This window comes from Engystomops pustulosus, chromosome 9 (assembly GCF_040894005.1).
Source record: "Engystomops pustulosus chromosome 9, aEngPut4.maternal, whole genome shotgun sequence".
NCBI lineage: Eukaryota > Metazoa > Chordata > Amphibia > Anura > Leptodactylidae > Engystomops > Engystomops pustulosus.
In genome coordinates, this window is record NC_092419.1 from 68317545 (window position 1) to 68333704 (window position 16160).

General features: G+C 45.9%; 36 pseudogenes; all 36 read left to right on the forward strand.

Moving 5' to 3' along the window:
- Positions 1-60: 60 nt before the first annotated feature.
- On the forward strand, positions 61-179 carry LOC140080916 (5S ribosomal RNA; annotated as a pseudogene).
- A 259-nt stretch (positions 180-438) lies between these two features.
- On the forward strand, positions 439-557 carry LOC140085740 (5S ribosomal RNA; annotated as a pseudogene).
- A 70-nt stretch (positions 558-627) lies between these two features.
- On the forward strand, positions 628-746 carry LOC140097056 (5S ribosomal RNA; annotated as a pseudogene).
- Positions 747-1005: 259 nt separating this feature from the next.
- LOC140082159 (5S ribosomal RNA) lies at positions 1006-1124 on the forward strand (annotated as a pseudogene).
- Positions 1125-1383: 259 nt separating this feature from the next.
- LOC140085741 (5S ribosomal RNA) lies at positions 1384-1502 on the forward strand (annotated as a pseudogene).
- A 70-nt stretch (positions 1503-1572) lies between these two features.
- Positions 1573-1691, forward strand: LOC140098454 (5S ribosomal RNA; annotated as a pseudogene).
- An 826-nt stretch (positions 1692-2517) lies between these two features.
- Positions 2518-2636, forward strand: LOC140091747 (5S ribosomal RNA; annotated as a pseudogene).
- A 259-nt stretch (positions 2637-2895) lies between these two features.
- LOC140100830 (5S ribosomal RNA) lies at positions 2896-3014 on the forward strand (annotated as a pseudogene).
- A 296-nt stretch (positions 3015-3310) lies between these two features.
- On the forward strand, positions 3311-3429 carry LOC140097058 (5S ribosomal RNA; annotated as a pseudogene).
- Positions 3430-3688: 259 nt separating this feature from the next.
- LOC140080917 (5S ribosomal RNA) lies at positions 3689-3807 on the forward strand (annotated as a pseudogene).
- A 259-nt stretch (positions 3808-4066) lies between these two features.
- Positions 4067-4185, forward strand: LOC140085742 (5S ribosomal RNA; annotated as a pseudogene).
- A 70-nt stretch (positions 4186-4255) lies between these two features.
- LOC140097059 (5S ribosomal RNA) lies at positions 4256-4374 on the forward strand (annotated as a pseudogene).
- Positions 4375-4633: 259 nt separating this feature from the next.
- On the forward strand, positions 4634-4752 carry LOC140099743 (5S ribosomal RNA; annotated as a pseudogene).
- Positions 4753-5011: 259 nt separating this feature from the next.
- LOC140085744 (5S ribosomal RNA) lies at positions 5012-5130 on the forward strand (annotated as a pseudogene).
- A 70-nt stretch (positions 5131-5200) lies between these two features.
- Positions 5201-5319, forward strand: LOC140098455 (5S ribosomal RNA; annotated as a pseudogene).
- A 637-nt stretch (positions 5320-5956) lies between these two features.
- LOC140095040 (5S ribosomal RNA) lies at positions 5957-6075 on the forward strand (annotated as a pseudogene).
- A 70-nt stretch (positions 6076-6145) lies between these two features.
- On the forward strand, positions 6146-6264 carry LOC140091749 (5S ribosomal RNA; annotated as a pseudogene).
- A 259-nt stretch (positions 6265-6523) lies between these two features.
- LOC140100831 (5S ribosomal RNA) lies at positions 6524-6642 on the forward strand (annotated as a pseudogene).
- A 296-nt stretch (positions 6643-6938) lies between these two features.
- Positions 6939-7057, forward strand: LOC140097060 (5S ribosomal RNA; annotated as a pseudogene).
- Positions 7058-7505: 448 nt separating this feature from the next.
- On the forward strand, positions 7506-7624 carry LOC140099866 (5S ribosomal RNA; annotated as a pseudogene).
- A 259-nt stretch (positions 7625-7883) lies between these two features.
- Positions 7884-8002, forward strand: LOC140085745 (5S ribosomal RNA; annotated as a pseudogene).
- A 70-nt stretch (positions 8003-8072) lies between these two features.
- On the forward strand, positions 8073-8191 carry LOC140095489 (5S ribosomal RNA; annotated as a pseudogene).
- Positions 8192-8828: 637 nt separating this feature from the next.
- Positions 8829-8947, forward strand: LOC140095041 (5S ribosomal RNA; annotated as a pseudogene).
- A 70-nt stretch (positions 8948-9017) lies between these two features.
- LOC140091750 (5S ribosomal RNA) lies at positions 9018-9136 on the forward strand (annotated as a pseudogene).
- A 259-nt stretch (positions 9137-9395) lies between these two features.
- LOC140100833 (5S ribosomal RNA) lies at positions 9396-9514 on the forward strand (annotated as a pseudogene).
- Positions 9515-9810: 296 nt separating this feature from the next.
- LOC140097062 (5S ribosomal RNA) lies at positions 9811-9929 on the forward strand (annotated as a pseudogene).
- A 259-nt stretch (positions 9930-10188) lies between these two features.
- On the forward strand, positions 10189-10307 carry LOC140099990 (5S ribosomal RNA; annotated as a pseudogene).
- Positions 10308-10566: 259 nt separating this feature from the next.
- Positions 10567-10685, forward strand: LOC140085746 (5S ribosomal RNA; annotated as a pseudogene).
- Positions 10686-10755: 70 nt separating this feature from the next.
- On the forward strand, positions 10756-10874 carry LOC140098456 (5S ribosomal RNA; annotated as a pseudogene).
- A 637-nt stretch (positions 10875-11511) lies between these two features.
- Positions 11512-11630, forward strand: LOC140094057 (5S ribosomal RNA; annotated as a pseudogene).
- A 70-nt stretch (positions 11631-11700) lies between these two features.
- Positions 11701-11819, forward strand: LOC140091751 (5S ribosomal RNA; annotated as a pseudogene).
- A 259-nt stretch (positions 11820-12078) lies between these two features.
- On the forward strand, positions 12079-12197 carry LOC140100834 (5S ribosomal RNA; annotated as a pseudogene).
- Positions 12198-12493: 296 nt separating this feature from the next.
- LOC140097063 (5S ribosomal RNA) lies at positions 12494-12612 on the forward strand (annotated as a pseudogene).
- Positions 12613-13060: 448 nt separating this feature from the next.
- LOC140100112 (5S ribosomal RNA) lies at positions 13061-13179 on the forward strand (annotated as a pseudogene).
- Positions 13180-13438: 259 nt separating this feature from the next.
- On the forward strand, positions 13439-13557 carry LOC140085747 (5S ribosomal RNA; annotated as a pseudogene).
- Positions 13558-15743: 2186 nt separating this feature from the next.
- On the forward strand, positions 15744-15861 carry LOC140096566 (5S ribosomal RNA; annotated as a pseudogene).
- Positions 15862-16160: the final 299 nt, after the last annotated feature.

Here is a 16160-nt window from a genome sequence, read left to right on the forward strand (position 1 = left end):
TGAAAATTGTGTTAGTTTCTCTATGAGATAGTAAAAGAAGGTTCAAATTGAACAGCTGCTGTCAACGGCCATTCTAAGCTGAATGTGCCTGCTCTCGTCAGATCGCAGCAGCAATGCAGCTTAAGGCTTGGCAAGTACCAGCATGGGAGACTGGCTGGGAATCCCAAGTTCTGTTGACCTTTTTGAACCTGAAAATTGTGTTAGTTTCTCTATGAGATAGTAAAAGAAGGTTCAAATTGAACAGCTGCTGTCAACGGCCATTCTAAGCTGAATGTGCGTGCTCTTGTCGGATCACAGCAGCGATGCGGCTTAAGGCTTGGCAAGTACCAGAATGGGAGACTGGCTGCAAATTCCAAGTTCCGTTGACCTTTTAGAACCTGAAAATTGTGTTAGTTTCTCTATGAGATAGTAAAAGAAGGTTCAAACTGAACAGCTGCTGTCAACGGCCATTCTAAGCTGAATGTGCCTGCTCTCGTCAGATCGCAGCATCAATGCAGCTTAAGGCTTGGCAAGTACCAGCATGGGAGACTGGCTGGGAATCCCAAGTTCTGTTGACCTTTTTGAACCTGAAAATTGTTAGTTTCTCTGTCAAAGATGGTAAAAGAAGGTTCAAATTGAACAGCTGCTGTCAACGGCCATTTTAAGCTGAATGTGCCTGCTCTCGTCAAATCGCAGCAGCAATGCAGCTTAAGGCTTGGCAAGTACCAGCATGGGAGACTGGCTGGGAATCCCAAGTTCCGTTGACCTTTTTGAACCTGAAAATTGTGTTAGTTTCTCTATGAGATAGTAAAAGAAGGTTCAAATTGAACAGCTGCTGTCAACGGCCATTCTAAGCTGAATGTGCGTGCTCTTGTCGGATCACAGCAGCGATGCGGCGTAAGGCTTGGCAAGTACCAGCATGGGAGACTGGCTGCGAATCCCAAGTTCTGTTGACCTTTTTGAACCTGAAAATTGTTAGTTTCTCTGTCAAAGATGGTAAAAGAAGGTTCAAATTGAACAGCTGCTGTCAACGGCCATTCTAAGCTGAATGTGCCTGCTCTCGTCAGATCGCAGCAGCAATGCAGCTTAAGGCTTGGCAAGTACCAGCATGGGAGACTGCCTGGGAATACCAAGTTCCGTTGACCTTTTTGAACCTGAAAATTGTGTTAGTTTCTCTATGAGATAGTAAAAGAAGGTTCAAATTGAAAAGCTGCTGTCAACGGCCATTCTAAGCTGAATGTGCGTGCTCTTGTCGGATCACAGCAGCGATGCGGCTTAAGGCTTGGCAAGTACCAGCATGGGAGACTGGCTGCGAATTCCAAGTTCCGTTGACATTTTTGAACCTGAAAATTGTGTTAGTTTCTCTATGAGATAGTAAAAGAAGGTTCAAACTGAACAGCTGCTGTCAACGGCCATTCTAAGCTGAATGTGCCTGCTCTCGTCAGATCGCAGCATCAATGCAGCTTAAGGCTTGGCAAGTACCAGCATGGGAGACTGGCTGGGAATCCCAAGTTCTGTTGACCTTTTTGAACCTGAAAATTGTTAGTTTCTCTGTCAAAGATGGTAAAAGAAGGTTCAAATTGAACAGCTGCTGTCAACGGCCATTCTAAGCTGAATGTGCCTGCTCTCGTCAAATCGCAGCAGCAATGCAGCTTAAGGCTTGGCAAGTACCAGCATGGGAGACTGGCTGCGAATCCCAAGTTCCGTTGACCTTTTTGAACCTGAAAATTGTGTTAGTTTCTCTATGAGATAGTAAAAGAAGGTTCAAATTGAACAGCTGCTGTCAACGGCCATTCTAAGCTGAATGTGCGTGCTCTTGTCGGATCACAGCAGCGATGCGGCGTAAGGCTTGGCAAGTACCAGCATGGGAGACTGGCTGCGAATCCCAAGTTCTGTTGACCTTTTTGAACCTGAAAATTGTTAGTTTCTCTGTCAAAGATGGTAAAAGAAGGTTCAAATTGAACAGCTGCTGTCAACGGCCATTCTAAGCTGAATGTTCCTGCTCTCGTCAGATCGCAGCAGCAATGCAGCTTAAGGCTTGGCAAGTACCAGCATGGGAGACTGGCTGGGAATCCCAAGTTCCTTTGACCTTTTTGAACCTGAAAATTGTGTTAGTTTCTCTATGAGATAGTAAAAGAAGGTTCAAATTGAACAGCTGCTGTCAACGGCCATTCTAAGCTGAATGTGCGTGCTCTTGTCGGATCACAGCAGCGATGCGGCTTAAGGCTTGGCAAGTACCAGCATGGGAGACTGGCTGCGAATTCCAAGTTCTGTTGACCTTTTTGAACCTGAAAATTGTGTTAGTTTCTCTATGAGATAGTAAAAGAAGGTTCAAACTGAACAGCTGCTGTCAACGGCCATTCTAAGCTGAATGTGCCTGCTCTCGTCAGATCGCAGCATCAATGCAGCTTAAGGCTTGGCAAATACCAGCATGGGAGACTGGCTGGGAATCCCAAGTTCTGTTGAACTTTTTGGACCTGAAAATTGTTAGTTTCTCTGTCAAAGATGGTAAAAGAAGGTTCAAATTGAACAGCTGCTGTCAACGGCCATTCTAAGCTGAATGTGCCTGCTCTCGTCAAATCGCAGCAGCAATGCAGCTTAAGGCTTGGCAAGTACCAGCATGGGAGACTGGCTGGGAATCCCAAGTTCCGTTGACCTTTTTGAACCTGAAAATTGTGTTAGTTTCTCTATGAGATAGTAAAAGAAGGTTCAAATTGAACAGCTGCTGTCAACGGCCATTCTAAGCTGAATGTGCGTGCTCTTGTCGGATCACAGCAGCGATGCGGCGTAAGGCTTGGCAAGTACCAGCATGGGAGACTGGCTGCGAATCCCAAGTTCTGTTGACCTTTTTGAACCTTAAAATTGTTAGTTTCTCTGTCAAAGATGGTAAAAGAATGTTCAAATTGAACAGCTGCTGTCAACGGCCATTCTAAGCTGAATGTGCCTGCTCTCGTCAGATCGCAGCAGCAATGCAGCTTAAGGCTTGGCAAGTACCAGCATGGGAGACTGGCTGGGAATCCCAAGTTCCGTTGACCTTTTTGAACCTGAAAATTGTGTTAGTTTCTCTATGAGATAGTAAAAGAAGGTTCAAATTGAACAGCTGCTGTCAACGGCCATTCTAAGCTGAATGTGCGTGCTCTTGTCGGATCACAGCAGCGATGCGGCTTAAGGCTTGGCAAGTACCAGCATGGGAGACTGGCTGCGAAGGGTTGGCAAGTACCAGCATGGGAGACTGGCTGGGAATCCCAAGTTCTGTTGACCTTTTTGAACCTGAAAATTGTTAGTTTCTCTGTCAAAGATGGTAAAAGAAGGTTCAAATTGAACAGCTGCTGTCAACGGCCATTTTAAGCTGAATGTGCCTGCTCTCGTCAAATCGCAGCAGCAATGCAGCTTAAGGCTTGGCAAGTACCAGCATGGGAGACTGGCTGGGAATCCCAAGTTCCGTTGACCTTTTTGAACCTGATAATTGTGTTAGTTTCTCTATGAGATAGTAAAAGAAGGTTCAAATTGAACAGCTGTTGTCAACGGCCATTCTAAGCTGAATGTGCGTGCTCTTGTCGGATCACAGCAGCGATGCGGCGTAAGGCTTGGCAAGTACCAGCATGGGAGACTGGCTGGGAATCCCAAGTTCTGTTGACCTTTTTGAACCTGAAAATTGTGTTAGTTTCTCTATGAGATAGTAAAAGAAGGTTCAAATTGAACAGCTGCTGTCAACGGCCATTCTAAGCTGAATGTGCCTGCTCTCGTCAGATCGCAGCAGCAATGCAGCTTAAGGCTTGGCAAGTACCAGCATGGGAGACTGGCTGGGAATCCCAAGTTCTGTTGACCTTTTTGAACCTGAAAATTGTGTTAGTTTCTCTATGAGATAGTAAAAGAAGGTTCAAATTGAACAGCTGCTGTCAACGGCCATTCTAAGCTGAATGTGCGTGCTCTTGTCGGATCACAGCAGCGATGCGGCTTAAGGCTTGGCAAGTACCAGAATGGGAGACTGGCTGCAAATTCCAAGTTCCGTTGACCTTTTAGAACCTGAAAATTGTGTTAGTTTCTCTATGAGATAGTAAAAGAAGGTTCAAACTGAACAGCTGCTGTCAACGGCCATTCTAAGCTGAATGTGCCTGCTCTCGTCAGATCGCAGCATCAATGCAGCTTAAGGCTTGGCAAGTACCAGCATGGGAGACTGGCTGGGAATCCCAAGTTCTGTTGACCTTTTTGAACCTGAAAATTGTTAGTTTCTCTGTCAAAGATGGTAAAAGAAGGTTCAAATTGAACAGCTGCTGTCAACGGCCATTTTAAGCTGAATGTGCCTGCTCTCGTCAAATCGCAGCAGCAATGCAGCTTAAGGCTTGGCAAGTACCAGCATGGGAGACTGGCTGGGAATCCCAAGTTCCGTTGACCTTTTTGAACCTGAAAATTGTGTTAGTTTCTCTATGAGATAGTAAAAGAAGGTTCAAATTGAACAGCTGCTGTCAACGGCCATTCTAAGCTGAATGTGCGTGCTCTTGTCGGATCACAGCAGCGATGCGGCGTAAGGCTTGGCAAGTACCAGCATGGGAGACTGGCTGCGAATCCCAAGTTCTGTTGACCTTTTTGAACCTGAAAATTGTTAGTTTCTCTGTCAAAGATGGTAAAAGAAGGTTCAAATTGAACAGCTGCTGTCAACGGCCATTCTAAGCTGAATGTGCCTGCTCTCGTCAGATCGCAGCAGCAATGCAGCTTAAGGCTTGGCAAGTACCAGCATGGGAGACTGCCTGGGAATCCCAAGTTCCGTTGACCTTTTTGAACCTGAAAATTGTGTTAGTTTCTCTATGAGATAGTAAAAGAAGGTTCAAATTGAAAAGCTGCTGTCAACGGCCATTCTAAGCTGAATGTGCGTGCTCTTGTCGGATCACAGCAGCGATGCGGCTTAAGGCTTGGCAAGTACCAGCATGGGAGACTGGCTGCGAATTCCAAGTTCCGTTGACATTTTTGAACCTGAAAATTGTGTTAGTTTCTCTATGAGATAGTAAAAGAAGGTTCAAACTGAACAGCTGCTGTCAACGGCCATTCTAAGCTGAATGTGCCTGCTCTCGTCAGATCGCAGCATCAATGCAGCTTAAGGCTTGGCAAGTACCAGCATGGGAGACTGGCTGGGAATCCCAAGTTCTGTTGACCTTTTTGAACCTGAAAATTGTTAGTTTCTCTGTCAAAGATGGTAAAAGAAGGTTCAAATTGAACAGCTGCTGTCAACGGCCATTCTAAGCTGAATGTGCCTGCTCTCGTCAAATCGCAGCAGCAATGCAGCTTAAGGCTTGGCAAGTACCAGCATGGGAGACTGGCTGCGAATCCCAAGTTCCGTTGACCTTTTTGAACCTGAAAATTGTGTTAGTTTCTCTATGAGATAGTAAAAGAAGGTTCAAATTGAACAGCTGCTGTCAACGGCCATTCTAAGCTGAATGTGCGTGCTCTTGTCGGATCACAGCAGCGATGCGGCGTAAGGCTTGGCAAGTACCAGCATGGGAGACTGGCTGCGAATCCCAAGTTCTGTTGACCTTTTTGAACCTGAAAATTGTTAGTTTCTCTGTCAAAGATGGTAAAAGAAGGTTCAAATTGAACAGCTGCTGTCAACGGCCATTCTAAGCTGAATGTGCCTGCTCTCGTCAGATCGCAGCAGCAATGCAGCTTAAGGCTTGGCAAGTACCAGCATGGGAGACTGGCTGGGAATCCCAAGTTCCTTTGACCTTTTTGAACCTGAAAATTGTGTTAGTTTCTCTATGAGATAGTAAAAGAAGGTTCAAATTGAACAGCTGCTGTCAACGGCCATTCTAAGCTTAATGTGCGTGCTCTTGTCGGATCACAGCAGCGATGCGGCTTAAGGCTTGGCAAGTACCAGCATGGGAGACTGGCTGCGAATTCCAAGTTCTGTTGACCTTTTTGAACCTGAAAATTGTGTTAGTTTCTCTATGAGATAGTAAAAGAAGGTTCAAACTGAACAGCTGCTGTCAACGGCCATTCTAAGCTGAATGTGCCTGCTCTCGTCAGATCGCAGCATCAATGCAGCTTAAGGCTTGGCAAGTACCAGCATGGGAGACTGGCTGGGAATCCCAAGTTCTGTTGAACTTTTTGGACCTGAAAATTGTTAGTTTCTCTGTCAAAGATGGTAAAAGAAGGTTCAAATTGAACAGCTGCTGTCAACGGCCATTCTAAGCTGAATGTGCCTGCTCTCGTCAAATCGCAGCAGCAATGCAGCTTAAGGCTTGGCAAGTACCAGCATGGGAGACTGGCTGGGAATCCCAAGTTCCGTTGACCTTTTTGAACCTGAAAATTGTGTTAGTTTCTCAATGAGATAGTAAAAGAAGGTTCAAATTGAACAGCTGCTGTCAACGGCCATTCTAAGCTGAATGTGCGTGCTCTTGTCGGATCACAGCAGCGATGCGGCGTAAGGCTTGGCAAGTACCAGCATGGGAGACTGGCTGCGAATCCCAAGTTCTGTTGACCTTTTTGAACCTGAAAATTGTTAGTTTCTCTGTCAAAGATGGTAAAAGAAGGTTCAAATTGAACAGCTGCTGTCAACGGCCATTCTAAGCTGAATGTGCCTGCTCTCGTCAGATCGCAGCAGCAATGCAGCTTAAGGCTTGGCAAGTACCAGCATGGGAGACTGGCTGGGAATCCCAAGTTCCGTTGACCTTTTTGAACCTGAAAATTGTGTTAGTTTCTCTATGAGATAGTAAAAGAAGGTTCAAATTGAACAGCTGCTGTCAACGGCCATTCTAAGCTGAATGTGCGTGCTCTTGTCGGATCACAGCAGCGATGCGGCTTAAGGCTTGGCAAGTACCAGCATGGGAGACTGGCTGCGAAGGGTTGGCAAGTACCAGCATGGGAGACTGGCTGGGAATCCCAAGTTCTGTTGACCTTTTTGAATCTGAAAATTGTTAGTTTCTCTGTCAAAGATGGTAAAAGAAGGTTCAAATTGAACAGCTGCTGTCAACGGCCATTTTAAGCTGAATGTGCCTGCTCTCGTCAAATCGCAGCAGCAATGCAGCTTAAGGCTTGGCAAGTACCAGCATGGGAGACTGGCTGGGAATCCCAAGTTCCGTTGACCTTTTTGAACCTGAAAATTGTGTTAGTTTCTCTATGAGATAGTAAAAGAAGGTTCAAATTGAACAGCTGCTGTCAACGGCCATTCTAAGCTGAATGTGCGTGCTCTTGTCGGATCACAGCAGCGATGCGGCGTAAGGCTTGGCAAGTACCAGCATGGGAGACTGGCTGCGAATCCCAAGTTCTGTTGACCTTTTTGAACCTGAAAATTGTTAGTTTCTCTGTCAAAGATGGTAAAAGAAGGTTCAAATTGAACAGCTGCTGACAACGGCCATTCTAAGCTGAATGTGCCTGCTCTTGTCGGATCACAGCAGCGATGCGGCGTAAGGCTTGGCAAGTACCAGCATGGGAGACTGGCTGCGAATCCCAAGTTCTGTTGACCTTTTTGAACCTGAAAATTGTTAGTTTCTCTGTCAAAGATGGTAAAAGAAGGTTCAAATTGAACAGCTGCTGTCAACGGCCATTCTAAGCTGAATGTGCCTGCTCTCGTCAGATCGCAGCAGCAATGCAGCTTAAGGCTTGGCAAGTACCAGCATGGGAGACTGCCTGGGAATCCCAAGTTCCGTTGACCTTTTTGAACCTGAAAATTGTGTTAGTTTCTCTATGAGATAGTAAAAGAAGGTTCAAATTGAAAAGCTGCTGTCAACGGCCATTCTAAGCTGAATGTGCGTGCTCTTGTCTGATCACAGCAGCGATGCGGCTTAAGGCTTGGCAAGTACCAGCATGGGAGACTGGCTGCGAATTCCAAGTTCCGTTGACATTTTTGAACCTGAAAATTGTGTTAGTTTCTCTATGAGATAGTAAAAGAAGGTTCAAACTGAACAGCTGCTGTCAACGGCCATTCTAAGCTGAATGTGCCTGCTCTCGTCAGATCGCAGCATCAATGCAGCTTAAGGCTTGGCAAGTACCAGCATGGGAGACTGGCTGGGAATCCCAAGTTCTGTTGACCTTTTTGAACCTGAAAATTGTTAGTTTCTCTGTCAAAGATGGTAAAAGAAGGTTCAAATTGAACAGCTGCTGTCAACGGCCATTCTAAGCTGAATGTGCCTGCTTTCGTCAAATCGCAGCAGCAATGCAGCTTAAGGCTTGGCAAGTACCAGCATGGGAGACTGGCTGCGAATCCCAAGTTCCGTTGACCTTTTTGAACCTGAAAATTGTGTTAGTTTCTCTATGAGATAGTAAAAGAAGGTTCAAATTGAACAGCTGCTGTCAACGGCCATTCTAAGCTGAATGTGCGTGCTCTTGTCGGATCACAGCAGCGATGCGGCGTAAGGCTTGGCAAGTACCAGCATGGGAGACTGGCTGCGAATCCCAAGTTCTGTTGACCTTTTTGAACCTGAAAATTGTTAGTTTCTCTGTCAAAGATGGTAAAAGAAGGTTCAAATTGAACAGCTGCTGTCAACGGCCATTCTAAGCTGAATGTGCCTGCTCTCGTCAGATCGCAGCAGCAATGCAGCTTAAGGCTTGGCAAGTACCAGCATGGGAGACTGGCTGGGAATCCCAAGTTCCTTTGACCTTTTTGAACCTGAAAATTGTGTTAGTTTCTCTATGAGATAGTAAAAGAAGGTTCAAATTGAACAGCTGCTGTCAACGGCCATTCTAAGCTTAATGTGCGTGCTCTTGTCGGATCACAGCAGCGATGCGGCTTAAGGCTTGGCAAGTACCAGCATGGGAGACTGGCTGCGAATTCCAAGTTCTGTTGACCTTTTTGAACCTGAAAATTGTGTTAGTTTCTCTATGAGATAGTAAAAGAAGGTTCAAACTGAACAGCTGCTGTCAACGGCCATTCTAAGCTGAATGTGCCTGCTCTCGTCAGATCGCAGCATCAATGCAGCTTAAGGCTTGGCAAGTACCAGCATGGGAGACTGGCTGGGAATCCCAAGTTCTGTTGAACTTTTTGGACCTGAAAATTGTTAGTTTCTCTGTCAAAGATGGTAAAAGAAGGTTCAAATTGAACAGCTGCTGTCAACGGCCATTCTAAGCTGAATGTGCCTGCTCTCGTCAAATCGCAGCAGCAATGCAGCTTAAGGCTTGGCAAGTACCAGCATGGGAGACTGGCTGGGAATCCCAAGTTCCGTTGACCTTTTTGAACCTGAAAATTGTGTTAGTTTCTCAATGAGATAGTAAAAGAAGGTTCAAATTGAACAGCTGCTGTCAACGGCCATTCTAAGCTGAATGTGCGTGCTCTTGTCGGATCACAGCAGCGATGCGGCGTAAGGCTTGGCAAGTACCAGCATGGGAGACTGGCTGCGAATCCCAAGTTCTGTTGACCTTTTTGAACCTGAAAATTGTTAGTTTCTCTGTCAAAGATGGTAAAAGAAGGTTCAAATTGAACAGCTGCTGTCAACGGCCATTCTAAGCTGAATGTGCCTGCTCTCGTCAGATCGCAGCAGCAATGCAGCTTAAGGCTTGGCAAGTACCAGCATGGGAGACTGGCTGGGAATCCCAAGTTCCGTTGACCTTTTTGAACCTGAAAATTGTGTTAGTTTCTCTATGAGATAGTAAAAGAAGGTTCAAATTGAACAGCTGCTGTCAACGGCCATTCTAAGCTGAATGTGCGTGCTCTTGTCAGATCACAGCAGCGATGCGGCTTAAGGCTTGGCAAGTACCAGCATGGGAGACTGGCTGCGAAGGGTTGGCAAGTACCAGCATGGGAGACTGGCTGGGAATCCCAAGTTCTGTTGACCTTTTTGAATCTGAAAATTGTTAGTTTCTCTGTCAAAGATGGTAAAAGAAGGTTCAAATTGAACAGCTGCTGTCAACGGCCATTTTAAGCTGAATGTGCCTGCTCTCGTCAAATCGCAGCAGCAATGCAGCTTAAGGCTTGGCAAGTACCAGCATGGGAGACTGGCTGGGAATCCCAAGTTCCGTTGACCTTTTTGAACCTGAAAATTGTGTTAGTTTCTCTATGAGATAGTAAAAGAAGGTTCAAATTGAACAGCTGCTGTCAACGGCCATTCTAAGCTGAATGTGCGTGCTCTTGTCGGATCACAGCAGCGATGCGGCGTAAGGCTTGGCAAGTACCAGCATGGGAGACTGGCTGCGAATCCCAAGTTCTGTTGACCTTTTTGAACCTGAAAATTGTTAGTTTCTCTGTCAAAGATGGTAAAAGAAGGTTCAAATTGAACAGCTGCTGTCAACGGCCATTCTAAGCTGAATGTGCCTGCTCTCGTCAGATCGCAGCAGCAATGCAGCTTAAGGCTTGGCAAGTACCAGCATGGGAGACTGCCTGGGAATCCCAAGTTCCGTTGACCTTTTTGAACCTGAAAATTGTGTTAGTTTCTCTATGAGATAGTAAAAGAAGGTTCAAATTGAAAAGCTGCTGTCAACGGCCATTCTAAGCTGAATGTGCGTGCTCTTGTCGAATCACAGCAGCGATGCGGCTTAAGGCTTGGCAAGTACCAGCATGGGAGACTGGCTGCGAATTCCAAGTTCCGTTGACATTTTTGAACCTGAAAATTGTGTTAGTTTCTCTATGAGATAGTAAAAGAAGGTTCAAACTGAACAGCTGCTGTCAACGGCCATTCTAAGCTGAATGTGCCTGCTCTCGTCAGATCGCAGCATCAATGCAGCTTAAGGCTTGGCAAGTACCAGCATGGGAGACTGGCTGGGAATCCCAAGTTCTGTTGACCTTTTTGAACCTGAAAATTGTTAGTTTCTCTGTCAAAGATGGTAAAAGAAGGTTCAAATTGAACAGCTGCTGTCAACGGCCATTCTAAGCTGAATGTGCCTGCTCTCGTCAAATCGCAGCAGCAATGCAGCTTAAGGCTTGGCAAGTACCAGCATGGGAGACTGGCTGCGAATCCCAAGTTCCGTTGACCTTTTTGAACCTGAAAATTGTGTTAGTTTCTCTATGAGATAGTAAAAGAAGGTTCAAATTGAACAGCTGCTGTCAACGGCCATTCTAAGCTGAATGTGCGTGCTCTTGTCGGATCACAGCAGCGATGCAGCGTAAGGCTTGGCAAGTACCAGCATGGGAGACTGGCTGCGAATCCCAAGTTCTGTTGACCTTTTTGAACCTGAAAATTGTTAGTTTCTCTGTCAAAGATGGTAAAAGAAGGTTCAAATTGAACAGCTGCTGTCAACGGCCATTCTAAGCTGAATGTGCCTGCTCTCGTCAGATCGCAGCAGCAATGCAGCTTAAGGCTTGGCAAGTACCAGCATGGGAGACTGGCTGGGAATCCCAAGTTCCTTTAACCTTTTTGAACCTGAAAATTGTGTTAGTTTCTCTATGAGATAGTAAAAGAAGGTTCAAATTGAACAGCTGCTGTCAACGGCCATTCTAAGCTGAATGTGCGTGCTCTTGTCGGATCACAGCAGCGATGCGGCTTAAGGCTTGGCAAGTACCAGCATGGGAGACTGGCTGCGAATTCCAAGTTCTGTTGACCTTTTTGAACCTGAAAATTGTGTTAGTTTCTCTATGAGATAGTAAAAGAAGGTTCAAACTGAACAGCTGCTGTCAACGGCCATTCTAAGCTGAATGTGCCTGCTCTCGTCAGATCGCAGCATCAATGCAGCTTAAGGCTTGGCAAGTACCAGCATGGGAGACTGGCTGGGAATTCCAAGTTCTGTTGAACTTTTTGGACCTTAAAATTGTTAGTTTCTCTGTCAAAGATGGTAAAAGAAGGTTCAAATTGAACAGCTGCTGTCAACGGCCATTCTAAGCTGAATGTGCCTGCTCTCGTCAAATCGCAGCAGCAATGCAGCTTAAGGCTTGGCAAGTACCAGCATGGGAGACTGGCTGGGAATCCCAAGTTCCGTTGACCTTTTTGAACCTGAAAATTGTGTTAGTTTCTCTATGAGATAGTAAAAGAAGGTTCAAATTGAACAGCTGCTGTCAACGGCCTTTCTAAGCTGAATGTGCGTGCTCTTGTCGGATCACAGCAGCGATGCGGCGTAAGGCTTGGCAAGTACCAGCATGGGAGACTGGCTGCGAATCCCAAGTTCTGTTGACCTTTTTGAACCTGAAAATTGTTAGTTTCTCTGTCAAAGATGGTAAAAGAAGGTTCAAATTGAACAGCTGCTGTCAACGGCCATTCTAAGCTGAATGTGCCTGCTCTCGTCAGATCGCAGCAGCAATGCAGCTTAAGGCTTGGCAAGTACCAGCATGGGAGACTGGCTGGGAATCCCAAGTTCCGTTGACCTTTTTGAACCTGAAAATTGTGTTAGTTTCTCTATGAGATAGTAAAAGAAGGTTCAAATTGAACAGCTGCTGTCAACGGCCATTCTAAGCTGAATGTGCGTGCTCTTGTCGGATCACAGCAGCGATGCGGCTTAAGGCTTGGCAAGTACCAGCATGGGAGACTGGCTGCGAAGGGTTGGCAAGTACCAGCATGGGAGACTGGCTGGGAATCCCAAGTTCTGTTGACCTTTTTGAATCTGAAAATTGTTAGTTTCTCTGTCAAAGATGGTAAAAGAAGGTTCAAATTGAACAGCTGCTGTCAACGGCCATTTTAAGCTGAATGTGCCTGCTCTCGTCAAATCGCAGCAGCAATGCAGCTTAAGGCTTGGCAAGTACCAGCATGGGAGACTGGCTGGGAATCCCAAGTTCCGTTGACCTTTTTGAACCTGAAAATTGTGTTAGTTTCTCTATGAGATAGTAAAAGAAGGTTCAAATTGAACAGCTGCTGTCAACGGCCATTCTAAGCTGAATGTGCGTGCTCTTGTCGGATCACAGCAGCGATGCGGCGTAAGGCTTGGCAAGTACCAGCATGGGAGACTGGCTGCGAATCCCAAGTTCTGTTGACCTTTTTGAACCTGAAAATTGTTAGTTTCTCTGTCAAAGATGGTAAAAGAAGGTTCAAATTGAACAGCTGCTGACAACGGCCATTCTAAGCTGAATGTGCCTGCTCTTGTCGGATCACAGCAGCGATGCGGCGTAAGGCTTGGCAAGTACCAGCATGGGAGACTGGCTGCGAATCCCAAGTTCTGTTGACCTTTTTGAACCTGAAAATTGTTAGTTTCTCTGTCAAAGATGGTAAAAGAAGGTTCAAATTGAACAGCTGCTGTCAACGGCCATTCTAAGCTGAATGTGCCTGCTCTCGTCAGATCGCAGCAGCAATGCAGCTTAAGGCTTGGCAAGTACCAGCATGGGAGACTGCCTGGGAATCCCAAGTTCCGTTGACCTTTTTGAACCTGAAAATTGTGTTAGTTTCTCTATGAGATAGTAAAAGAAGGTTCAAATTGAAAAGCTGCTGTCAACGGCCATTCTAAGCTGAATGTGCGTGCTCTTGTCTGATCACAGCAGCGATGCGGCTTAAGGCTTGGCAAGTACCAGCATGGGAGACTGGCTGCGAATTCCAAGTTCCGTTGACATTTTTGAACCTGAAAATTGTGTTAGTTTCTCTATGAGATAGTAAAAGAAGGTTCAAACTGAACAGCTGCTGTCAACGGCCATTCTAAGCTGAATGTGCCTGCTCTCGTCAGATCGCAGCATCAATGCAGCTTAAGGCTTGGCAAGTACCAGCATGGGAGACTGGCTGGGAATCCCAAGTTCTGTTGACCTTTTTGAACCTGAAAATTGTTAGTTTCTCTGTCAAAGATGGTAAAAGAAGGTTCAAATTGAACAGCTGCTGTCAACGGCCATTCTAAGCTGAATGTGCCTGCTTTCGTCAAATCGCAGCAGCAATGCAGCTTAAGGCTTGGCAAGTACCAGCATGGGAGACTGGCTGCGAATCCCAAGTTCCGTTGACCTTTTTGAACCTGAAAATTGTGTTAGTTTCTCTATGAGATAGTAAAAGAAGGTTCAAATTGAACAGCTGCTGTCAACGGCCATTCTAAGCTGAATGTGCGTGCTCTTGTCGGATCACAGCAGCGATGCGGCGTAAGGCTTGGCAAGTACCAGCATGGGAGACTGGCTGCGAATCCCAAGTTCTGTTGACCTTTTTGAACCTGAAAATTGTTAGTTTCTCTGTCAAAGATGGTAAAAGAAGGTTCAAATTGAACAGCTGCTGTCAACGGCCATTCTAAGCTGAATGTGCCTGCTCTCGTCAGATCGCAGCAGCAATGCAGCTTAAGGCTTGGCAAGTACCAGCATGGGAGACTGGCTGGGAATCCCAAGTTCCTTTGACCTTTTTGAACCTGAAAATTGTGTTAGTTTCTCTATGAGATAGTAAAAGAAGGTTCAAATTGAACAGCTGCTGTCAACGGCCATTCTAAGCTTAATGTGCGTGCTCTTGTCGGATCACAGCAGCGATGCGGCTTAAGGCTTGGCAAGTACCAGCATGGGAGACTGGCTGCGAATTCCAAGTTCTGTTGACCTTTTTGAACCTGAAAATTGTGTTAGTTTCTCTATGAGATAGTAAAAGAAGGTTCAAACTGAACAGCTGCTGTCAACGGCCATTCTAAGCTGAATGTGCCTGCTCTCGTCAGATCGCAGCATCAATGCAGCTTAAGGCTTGGCAAGTACCAGCATGGGAGACTGGCTGGGAATCCCAAGTTCTGTTGAACTTTTTGGACCTGAAAATTGTTAGTTTCTCTGTCAAAGATGGTAAAAGAAGGTTCAAATTGAACAGCTGCTGTCAACGGCCATTCTAAGCTGAATGTGCCTGCTCTCGTCAAATCGCAGCAGCAATGCAGCTTAAGGCTTGGCAAGTACCAGCATGGGAGACTGGCTGGGAATCCCAAGTTCCGTTGACCTTTTTGAACCTGAAAATTGTGTTAGTTTCTCAATGAGATAGTAAAAGAAGGTTCAAATTGAACAGCTGCTGTCAACGGCCATTCTAAGCTGAATGTGCGTGCTCTTGTCGGATCACAGCAGCGATGCGGCGTAAGGCTTGGCAAGTACCAGCATGGGAGACTGGCTGCGAATCCCAAGTTCTGTTGACCTTTTTGAACCTGAAAATTGTTAGTTTCTCTGTCAAAGATGGTAAAAGAAGGTTCAAATTGAACAGCTGCTGTCAACGGCCATTCTAAGCTGAATGTGCCTGCTCTCGTCAGATCGCAGCAGCAATGCAGCTTAAGGCTTGGCAAGTACCAGCATGGGAGACTGGCTGGGAATCCCAAGTTCCGTTGACCTTTTTGAACCTGAAAATTGTGTTAGTTTCTCTATGAGATAGTAAAAGAAGGTTCAAATTGAACAGCTGCTGTCAACGGCCATTCTAAGCTGAATGTGCGTGCTCTTGTCAGATCACAGCAGCGATGCGGCTTAAGGCTTGGCAAGTACCAGCATGGGAGACTGGCTGCGAAGGGTTGGCAAGTACCAGCATGGGAGACTGGCTGGGAATCCCAAGTTCTGTTGACCTTTTTGAATCTGAAAATTGTTAGTTTCTCTGTCAAAGATGGTAAAAGAAGGTTCAAATTGAACAGCTGCTGTCAACGGCCATTTTAAGCTGAATGTGCCTGCTCTCGTCAAATCGCAGCAGCAATGCAGCTTAAGGCTTGGCAAGTACCAGCATGGGAGACTGGCTGGGAATCCCAAGTTCCGTTGACCTTTTTGAACCTGAAAATTGTGTTAGTTTCTCTATGAGATAGTAAAAGAAGGTTCAAATTGAACAGCTGCTGTCAACGGCCATTCTAAGCTGAATGTGCGTGCTCTTGTCGGATCACAGCAGCGATGCGGCGTAAGGCTTGGCAAGTACCAGCATGGGAGACTGGCTGCGAATCCCAAGTTCTGTTGACCTTTTTGAACCTGAAAATTGTTAGTTTCTCTGTCAAAGATGGTAAAAGAAGGTTCAAATTGAACAGCTGCTGTCAACGGCCATTCTAAGCTGAATGTGCCTGCTCTCGTCAGATCGCAGCAGCAATGCAGCTTAAGGCTTGGCAAGTACCAGCATGGGAGACTGCCTGGGAATCCCAAGTTCCGTTGACCTTTTTGAACCTGAAAATTGTGTTAGTTTCTCTATGAGATAGTAAAAGAAGGTTCAAATTGAAAAGCTGCTGTCAACGGCCATTCTAAGCTGAATGTGCGTGCTCTTGTCGGATCACAGCAGCGATGCGGCTTAAGGCTTGGCAAGTACCAGCATGGGAGACTGGCTGCGAATTCCAAGTTCCGTTGACATTTTTGAACCTGAAAATTGTGTTAGTTTCTCTATGAGATAGTAAAAGAAGGTTCAAACTGAACAGCTGCTGTCAACGGCCATTCTAAGCTGAATGTGCCTGCTCTCGTC